Source organism: Antechinus flavipes, chromosome 1, assembly GCF_016432865.1.
Source record: "Antechinus flavipes isolate AdamAnt ecotype Samford, QLD, Australia chromosome 1, AdamAnt_v2, whole genome shotgun sequence".
Lineage (NCBI taxonomy): Eukaryota > Metazoa > Chordata > Mammalia > Dasyuromorphia > Dasyuridae > Antechinus > Antechinus flavipes.
The window spans coordinates 72,861,339-72,871,800 of NC_067398.1; the positions used below are offsets into that span (position 1 = coordinate 72,861,339).

The following is a 10,462-nucleotide window of genomic DNA, read 5'->3' on the forward strand; positions in this document are numbered from 1 at the left end:
AATTAATTCTCTTTTTTGAACACTGTAGCTAAATCCATCCTAATCTTCAGTCTCTCACTTTCTTTCTTTTATTTAAGCTTAATCCACTTCAGGGATCTATATACACCCTGGGAATATTGGTTACAAACAGTCATCATCCTTGCCTCATATGTATTTAATGTGTGTAACAACAACCCGTCTTGTGATCATGAGACAAAACAATCATGACCTACTATACTTTGCTTCTTTCTTATCTCATTGAACATCCATGGTACTTTAGAAATGTTCATATTAGGAAATTTACAGAGTAAAGTGATCCCAATGTAATAGTGTAACTATCATTTAATTTAATAAGTTTTAAAGTTTACAAAACATCTCTCTCCCAGCTGGCCTCGGTGGCGTTCATAGCCACATCAGCGGCACTATGTCCCACAGGACGTTCTTTGCTCCCAGGCATGGGTCTCTGGACTTCCTGCCTTGGAAGAGAAGCAGAAGGCACCAGGGGAAGGTGAAGAGCTTCCCCAAAGATGACCCTCACAAGCCCATCCACTTGACAGCCTCCCTGGTTTATAAGGCCAGCATGACCCACATTGTTCGGGAGGTGGACAGACCTGGCTCAAAGGTCAACAAGAAGGAAGTAGTGGAGGCGGTCACCATTGTGGAAATGTCCCCCATAGTGATCATCGGCATGGTGGGCTACATGCAAACCCCACAAAGCCTCCAGAGCTTCAAGACCATCTTTGCTGAGCACATCAGTGATGAGTGTAAGAGGCAGTTCTACAAGAACTGGCATAAATCCAAGAAGAAGGCCTTTACCAAGTACTGCAAGAAGTGACAGGATGATGATGGCAAGAAGCAGCTGGAGAAAGACTTCAACAGCATGAAGAAGTACTGCCAGATGATCCGGGTCATTGCCCACACTCAGATGCGCCTGTTCTTCCTGAGGCAAAAGAAGTCTCACCTGATGGAGATCCAGTTAAATGGTGGCAGCGTGTCTGAGAAACTGGACTGGGCCAATGAGAAGCTGGAGCAGCAGGTGCCCCCACTGTGTTTGGGCAAGATGAGATGATTGATGTCATTGGGGTGACCAAGGGCAAGGGCTACAAAGGTGTCACCAGCCACTGGCACACAAAGAAGCTGCCCTGAAAAACTCATCATGGCCTGTGCAAAGTGGCCTGTATTGGAGCTTGGCATCCTGACCGTGTGGCCTTCTCCATGGCTTGGGCTGGCCAGAAGGACTACCACCATCGCACTGAGATCAACAAAAAGATCTACAAGATTGGCTACAGCTACCAGATCAAGGATGGCAAGCTGATCAAAAACAACACATCCATGGACTATGTGCATCAACCCCTTGAGAGGCTTTGCCCATTATGGTGAAGTGACCAATGACTTTATCATGCTGGAAGGCTATGTTGTTGGGACCAAAAAGCGGGTCCTCACCCTGCGAAAATCTCTGCTAGTACAGACCAAGCGTTGCACCCTAGAGTAGATTGACTTGAAGTTTATTGACACCACCTCCAAATTTGGCCACGGTTGGTTCCAGACTGTGGAGGAGAAGAAAGCTTTCATGGGACCATTCAAAAAAGATTGCCAAAAAAGAAGCTGCCTGATTGTCCAAATAAACTTGGAGCTGGTGGATTCTCAATAAATTTATTTTTAAAGCTAAAAAAAAAGTTTACAAAACACATTATATGTGTAATCATCATTTGAGATGTACTCCAACAGATAGTCACAACTGTTCATTCGTGACCTAGAAGTAGGGATTTCTAATAGCGGTAGTCTCAGACAGAAAATGTTTTTCTTCCCTATCTGGAAGAACAAACTGAGTAAGTGCTGGGATGAACTTTTATCATATTGGTAGTATTAGAAGTGAACATGGCAGAAATAGATTAAGAAGAAATACTGTTACAAGCAATATTTTGAGTAAGTGGGGAAGTGGAATGGCAGCTGCCATGTGGATACCAGACTGGGAATCCATTATTTAAGGCACAGTAATCTATGGAGAATCTATCACAGTACTAAATTATTAGTAAATTATTAGATCATTTCCAGGGTCCTGGGCACAGCACCCCAAGAAGCTACTGGTATAACCTAGGCACTGCAACTTTCTTTAGTTTCAGCCAGAGTGGGAAGTGCTGGAAGATTTCTGCTTTGATCTAATTGTGAAACAGCCACTTTTCCATTCTCCTTCCTGCCAAAGTAATGCAAAAATTGATACCAAAACTTACTTCACAATTTAAGGTAAATTTTAAAATTTATATTTTGTTATTCTTATATTTTTTTTTTGCTGGATAGTTAATTGCAAGCTATCTAATTGCTGTTGCTCTCTTGCTTTATTCTCTAAGAAGGTCTATGGAAGGAAAAAAAAAGATTATTTGGATAAAGGTATATAAAATACAGAAAGGACAAAGCTTTGAACTTTGATTCAAGAATAAGAGGATTTCTCTTGGCTGGAGATTAAAAACAATGGAGGAAAACAATTTTATGATTGCATTTATTGGTAATATTTAAGTAGATTTCCAAAGGAAGTACTAAACAGTATCCAGAGTAGTTCTGGAATTGAGGAAAGTGATGAGGGAGTACAGATTTTTCAATGGTTAGGACAAAAGGTGTACTCATATTACAAGGATGTTCTAGAGGAAGTAAGTACTTTTACAACTTTGTCTCCCCCTCAGATCTATATGCAGGAGAAAAAAGCTACATATTTATTATCTGATTGAATGTACCCATGTACACCTGAATCACAAATGTTTTCATGTGACTATAGCTATCTCTGGAAAAAATCCCTGTACTTGTCTGTGAATGGATTGTAATCATTTCCAAATGCTTAGTAGTAATTCACATAGGCCTATGCAAATCAGTTCACATCCCTCCCAACATACTAGGGGCAAGTATAAGCTTTCAAAATGGTTGCATTGATAAATATAACATTTTAAAAACAACATATCCAAAGCCAAAATCATTATCATTTCTCCCAAATCCTACATTCTCATTAATTTTTGTTTTACTGTCAAGGGCACTGGCATCTTCACAGCCATCTAACTCACAACCTAAGTGTCATTGTCTACTCCTCATTCTTTCCTACATCCTGTGGAATCTATTAAAAACTCATGTTACTTCTACCTTTATATATATACCCACTTTTCTCCTCTGACATTTCCATCACATTGGGGCAAAATATCTCATTACCTCAAGTGTGGATTAGAGCTGTAACCTTATTTATTTATTTGTTTGTTTGTTTGTTTGTTTATTATTAAAGCTTTTTTTATTTTCAAAACATATGGATGGATAATTTTTCAACAGTGACCTTTGAATAGCCTTTTGTTCCAAATTTTCCTTTCTTTCTTCCCAACCCTCCCCAGATGGCAAGCAATTGAATATATGTTATACATGTTAAAATATATATTAAATCCAATATATATAAACACATTTATATAAAGATCTTCCTGTTTAAGACAATCATATCAAAAAAGAACAAAAATGAGTAAGAAAACAAAATGTAAGCAAATAACAACAAAAAGATTGAGACTCAGTTCTCACATGCATTACTCTCATCTGCATGCAGATTACTCTTTTCATCACAAAATCATTGGAACTGACCTCAATAATCTCATTGTTGAAAAGAGTCATGTCCCTCAGAAGTAAACATAGTATACTATTGATGTCATGTACAATTATGTCCTGGTTCTGCTCATTTCTCTTAGCATCAGTTCAGGTACGTCTCTCCAGGCCTCTCTAAAATCATCCTGCTGAAGAGGTATAATTTTCTTGTTGTTTGCTACTTCAAGTCTCTTTTATCCTATGCTCAGATGTCAAATTGGTCTTCCTCAGGTACAATTTGATTGTGTTATTCCTCTATTCAATAAAATCCAGTAGTGCCTTATTATTTTTAGAATCAAATCTGTTTGGATTTCCTTTCTCTACTCTAATAATGTTCTCTGTTGAGTTTTCTTAGGATCTCTGGAAGCAGCTTTCTTTTCAGTTCAGTGATCACCATAAGAGTAGCCAGGGGTTAAAGTCCAAATCCATTATTGTTTCCTTCAAAGTCTTATCTCCTTCACTTGGGGCTTGACTAGTTTCCTTTTTCTTTTCTTTTCTTTTCTTTCTTTCTTTTTTTTTAATGTCACAGTATATTCTAGATACAATATATGTGTGCAGAACCAGTTATCTTGTTGCACAGGAAGTATTGGATTCAGAAGGTAAAAAATAATCGGGAATTAAAACAAAATGCAAACAGTTTACATTCATTTCCCAGTGTTCTTTCTTTGGGTGTAGCTGCTTCTGTCCATCCTTGATTAATTGAAACTGAGTTAAATCTTATCTTTGTCGAAGAAATCTACTTCCATCAGAATACAGCCTCATACAGTATCGTTGTTGAAATATATAATGATCTCCTGGTGCTTCTCATTTCACTTAGCATCAGTTCATTTAAGTCTCTCCCAGTCTCTCTGTATTCATCCTGTTGGTCATTTCTTACAGAACAAAATATTCCATAACATTCATATACCACAATTTACCCAACCATTCTCCAATTGATGGGCATCCATTCATTTTCCAGTTTCTAGCCACTATAAACAGGGCTGCCACAAACATTTTGGCACACACGGGTCCCTTTCCCATTCTTTAGTTTCTCTCTGGGATATAAGCCCAGTAGTAGCACTGCAGGATCAAAGGGTATGCAGAGGTTATAACTTTTTGGGCATAATTCCAGATTGCTCTCCAGAATGGTTGGATTCGTTCACAACTCCAACATTCATCATTATTTTTTCCTGTCATCTTAGCCAATCTGACAGGTGCGTAGTGGTATCTCAGAGTTGTCTTAATTTGCATTTCTCTGATCAATAGTGATTTGGAATGCTCTTTTATATAGGTAGAAATAGTTTCAATGTCATCATCTGAAAATTGTCTGTTCATATCCTTTGACCATTTATCAATTGGAGAATGGCTTGATTTCTTATAAATAAGAGTCAATTCTCTCTATATGTTTTGGAAATGAGGTCTTTATCAGAACCTTTATATTCGCACTTATTATTTTTCCAATTATTAAAATCTGACTATATTTGTGTGGAAAGTGTATATATATATATATGGACTGCTGAGAAGAAAGGGTGCTCCTTTCTATCTCCATTTAGTTTTCTCCAGAAATCTATCATATCTAACTTTTCTAGTATTCTATTTACTTTTTTGACTTATTTCTTATCTATTTTGGGGTTTGATTTATCTAATTATTAGAGTGCAAGGTTAAGATCTCCCATTATTATAGTTTTGCCGTCTATTTCTTCTTGCAGTTTTCTTAATTTGTCTCTTACGAATTTAAATGCTACACCACTTGGTGCATATATGTTTAATATTGATATTGCTTCATTATCTATGCTACTCTTTAGCAAGATATAGTACCCTTCCTTATATCTTTTTAATTAGATGAATTTTTGCTTTTGCTTGATCTGAGATCAGGATGGCTACCCCTGCTTTTTTGACTTCACTTGAAGCATAATAGATTCTACTCCAACCTTTTACTTTTATTCTGTAGTATCTCCTTGCTTCAGGTGTGTTTCCTGTAAACAACATATTGTAGGATTCTGGCTTTTAATCCATTCTGCTAACTGCTTCCTCTTTATGGGGGAGTTTACCCCATTCACATTTAGGGTTAAAATGACCAATTCTGTATTACTTGCCATCTTGTTAACCCTTGTTTATGCTTTTCTCCCTTCCTTCCCCTTTACCCCTTCCCACTATTAAACTTGTGAGCACCCCTTGCTTCTCACAGCTCTCCCTTTTTAGTATCTCTCCTCCCACTTTAGGGTTCCTTCCCCTATCTTACTTCTTTTCCTCACAATTTCTATATTCCCTTCTGCTTAGCTTATTCCTTCCCTTTTCACTATTCCCCTCCCACTTTTCAATGTGGTGGGAGAAGTTTCACCATCAATTGAATATGGCTAATATTTTTCTCTTTAAGTAAATTCTGATGGCAGTAAGATACACACTGTATTAATTTCCCTCCATTCTTTCTCTCAGATATAATAGGTTTCCTTTGCCTCTTTGTGAGATGTAGTACCCCCACTTTACCCTTTTCTGGGTACAATTTCCTTTCCACCTCTAGTTTCTAGAACAAAGTATACATGTATTTTTTATATATCTTTATAGCAGAAATATAGTTTCCCCAGATTTCTTTTTACCTTTTTAGGTTTCTCTTGAGTTCTATATTTGTAGATCAAACTTTTTTGTTTAGTTTTAGTCTTTTCATCAAAAATAGGTGAAATTTGCTCATTTCATTGAATGTCCATCTTCTTCCCTGGAAAAAAAGATGCTCATTTGGTTGCATACCAAGTTCCTTAGCCTTTTAGAATATCATATTCCAGCCCCTTCGATCCTTTAATGTGGATGCTGCTAGGTCTTGAGTAATCCTTATTGTGGCTCCTCTATATTTGAATTGGGTTTTTCTAGCCACTTGCAGTATTTTTTTCTTCATCTGAGGATTCTGGCATTTGGCCACTGTATTTCTTGGTGTTTTGATTTTAGGGCCCCTTTCAGTAGGTGATCGATGAATTCTTTCAATGTCTATTTTACCCTCTGTTTCTATGACTTTTGGGTAGTTCTCATTGATAATTTCCTGGATAATAGTATCCAGGCTCTTTTTTTTCATCATATTTTTCTGGGAGTCCAATAATTCTCAGATTGTCTCTCCTAGATCTATTTTCCAGGTCTGTTGTTTTCCCAAGATTTTTTCCATTGTTTGATTTTTTTTTTTTTTTTTTTTGGTTTTGCTTGACTAATTCTTGTTGTCTCCTCGAGTCATTCAATTCCATTTGTTTGATTCTGATTTCAATGAAATAATTTCTTCACTCACTTTTTTATATCTTTTTCTAATTGTCCAATTGAGTTTATAAGTGACTTGTTTTGTTTTATGGATTTTTTTCTATTGCGCCAATTTTATTTTTTAGAGAGCTATTTTCTGTTTCCAGTTTACTAATTCTATTTTTCAAGGATTTGGTTTCTTTATCCACTCTTCTATGAGAGTCATCTGTGTTGAGGACCAGATAATATCCTCCTTTAGGGATTTTATTTTTTTTTTTAGTCTTTTTTTAGATTTTAGTTTTTAGTCTCTTCAGGTTTAGAGTCTGCTCTCTATCCAAATAGAAGCTATCAATGGTTAAGGTCCATTTAATTTTTTTTCCCTCATTTTGTCAGAGAAGAATCAAAGAAGACAAACTAGCAAAGGAAAAAAAAAAAAACAAAAAACAAATGGAATCTGCTTTTTTTTTTTTTTTTGGAGGGGGGTGTTACCAAGCTTCCTCTACAGACTGTGGGGGGCAGCAACGAGGCACTAGCAGGAAAGCGGTGGCTGTGCTACACCTGCAGTATGAGACTGAGAGTATGCTGAGACACTGTGGTGGGGTGGCCAGGTCCCAAAAGACCCTAGCTATTCAGAGTTGTAGAGTTGTATTCTTCACCCCCTATGTTTTTAGTTTCTTTGCTTGTCTACTGGCTTGCTGCCAGGGCAAAGTATCCAATACTGTAGCAAAACTCTCCCCACAGTGACAGCTAATACTGTAGCAAAGCTCTCCCCGCAGTGATGGCTGAGATCACACCCCATCTCCCTCCAGTCTGCTCAGTGTGAGTTGCCTGCAGTGCTCTAGTTGCCGCTGCCTGCCCTCAGCCTGCCCCCAATCTAAAACTGTCCTCTTACTCGAGGAAAAACAAACCTTTCCTGGAGAATTTCAAGGATGTCTTTTCTTGGTAATTATTTGTGGGTATTTTTTCAGTCAAGCATTAATTCATAGGCTTGTCATGAAATGAATTCTGAGAGAAAATGTGGAACTTACACAGATGCGTGCCTCTTTTCTGCCATCTTGGCCAGAAGTCCTGGACTCCTATCTTAAGTCACCTCCCATCCTCAACCACAAAATACAAGTTTGCCTATATTATTCCCTGTGCAATAAAATGTAGATGGTTCTCTTAATTTTTTTTAAATCTTTCACATCATACATCCAAACTATCATTCTAGACTGATTACATAATATTCATTGTCATGAATAATATATAATAATCACATGTTAAATTATGTATAGATAGTGTTTAATGATAGCACAATGTCTGAAACAAAATAAGCACTTAATACATGATCTTTTCCTTGATTTTTGCCTTCATAACCTGCAGTTCAATGAAATTGTTCTTTCTACAATTCTTGATATGGGGAACTCTATTTGTCATGTATGTCCATGACTTTGTGCTATCCCAGCCCCATACTTGCTACACTTTTATTGTCACTGCTGCCTTTTAGCAGTTTCTTCAAATTTTGGTTAAGGTTCCATTTTCCACATGTTACATTTTCCACATAAAGTCCTTTTTGATTTTTCCCTTTATTATGAGTCTATAACTCTGCATATGTAATGTGTGAAGTCCGGATTAGCTCCCTGGAGGCCTCAGAATCAGCTGGAGTCAGGTAAGCAACAGTTTTTGGTCTCTAGGGGGAAAAGTGAAAGGGATCGACAAAACTGTCACACTCTCTCCACTAACCGACCTTCTCCTTTTCCTCCTCCAAAGTGACTCTGTCTTGTCTTACTCCACCCCCTAATCTCTCCTATGATTATCTCCTAGATCTGTTATTCAGAATATTATACAGAATAGTCAGAAGGGCCATTTTTCCCAAGCATATGCTAACAGAGTGTTGTCCAATAGGTAAATTAGATTTAAGTGCTTGGTCTTTTCATCAGAAATAAGTGAAATTCACCTGAATCCTTAATTTCCCATCTTCTTACCTGAAATATAATGCACATTTTTGCTGTACAATTTATTCTTGGCTACATTACACGTTCCTTTGCATTTCAGAATATCAGGTTCCACAACCTTTGTTCCTTTAAGGAGGAAGCTGCTAGGTAATCCTGATTGTGGCTCCTTGATATGTAAATTTTTAACTTCTGGCTACTTGCAAAATTTTTCCTTGATCCAATAATTCTGAAATTTAGTAATGATACTCTTTGGAGTTTTCATTTTGGGTTCTTTTTCAGGACTGATTGGTGAATTTTTTCAATTGCTGTTTTATTTTCTGATTCTCAGACTTTGGGGCTATTTTCCTTGATCATTTATAGAAAAATAACATCGAGGCTCTTTTTTTCATCATGGTTTTCAGGAAGTCCAATAGTTTTTACATTGTTAATCCTAGATCTATTATTCAGAGCAGTTGCTTTTCCCAAAAGGTATTCTATATTTTGTTCTATTTATTTATTTATTTATTTTGGTTTTGCTTTGTAATGTTGGAGAAACTGAGCAAGATAGAGATTAGAGAGTATTTTATAATTTGTTTAATGGAGAGGGATATACTGGGATCAAATGGATCCATTTTTGGTCCCAGGGCTGAATGACACTATTGTCTCCAAGAATCTAGCCAACACTCAGAGTTCTCAATGATATATATATATATATATATATATATATATATATATATATATACACATGGCTCAGATGAAGAGGATAGACTGAGATGGGGCAGAGTCAGGGTACTGAGAGGTGAAATAGGACTCTGACAGGGTGGGGTAGCCACAAGAAATGGGATGACATAATCAGAGGGATAAACCCCGGATATGGGGAGAGGCATCATGATAAGACAGTATCTGACGTTCCAATAGCTTGGGATGGGGAGAGGCATTCTGACATTCTAAAAAAATAAGATCTTTTATCCTTATCACGTATTCTGATAAAGAGAGAGGGGAAGTTTTGCAGAAGTAAGAAGCAGGAAACCAAGGAAGGACTGAGTCAGGATAATTAGGTAAATTGAGTCAGGACAATAAAAGAAAACTGTGGCATAACAGCTTGATTGATTCTTCAAATCTAATTAAATCATTCATTTCCATTTGTTCAGTTCTAATTTTTAGTTAATTATTTTCTTCAGTTACCTTTGTTCTTTCTTTTCTTTCCTTTCCTTTCTTTTCTTTTCTTTTCTTTTCTTTTCTTTTCTTTTCTTTTCTTTTCTTTTCTTTTCTTTTCTTTTCTTTTCTTTTCTTTTTTTCTTTTCTTTTCTTTTCTTTCCTTTCCTTTCCTTTCTTTTCTTTTCTTTTCTTTTCTTTTCTTTTCTTTTCTTTTCTTTTCTTTTCTTTTCTTTTCTTTTCTTTTCTTTTTTTCTTTTTCTTTTTTTCTTTTCTTTTTTTCTTTTCTTTTCTTTTCTTTTCTTTTCTTTTCTTTTTTGTATTTGGCCAGTTAAATTTTTAATGGTTTTTGTTGTTGTTGTTGTTGTTGTTGTTGTTCTATGGGTTTTTTTTTTCCCATTTCACAATTTCAGTTTTCAAGGGAGCTGATTTCTTTTTACATTTTCTCAAAACTATTTTGTAGGGAATTATATGCTTTTTCCATTTTGTTAAATCTATTTTGTAAGGAATTTTCTTCAGATAATTTCTGTGTTTCTTTTTACAAACCTTCTTTCAAAGTTCTCATTTCCTTTCCCTATTTTTATTCTAGTTTTCTTTTAAGATTCTTTTTGAATTCT

General features: G+C 36.2%; 1 pseudogene; it reads left to right on the forward strand.

Moving 5' to 3' along the window:
* Positions 1-388: 388 nt before the first annotated feature.
* On the forward strand, positions 389-1,592 carry LOC127548848 (60S ribosomal protein L3-like; annotated as a pseudogene).
* The last annotated feature ends 8,870 nt before the right edge of the window (positions 1,593-10,462 follow it).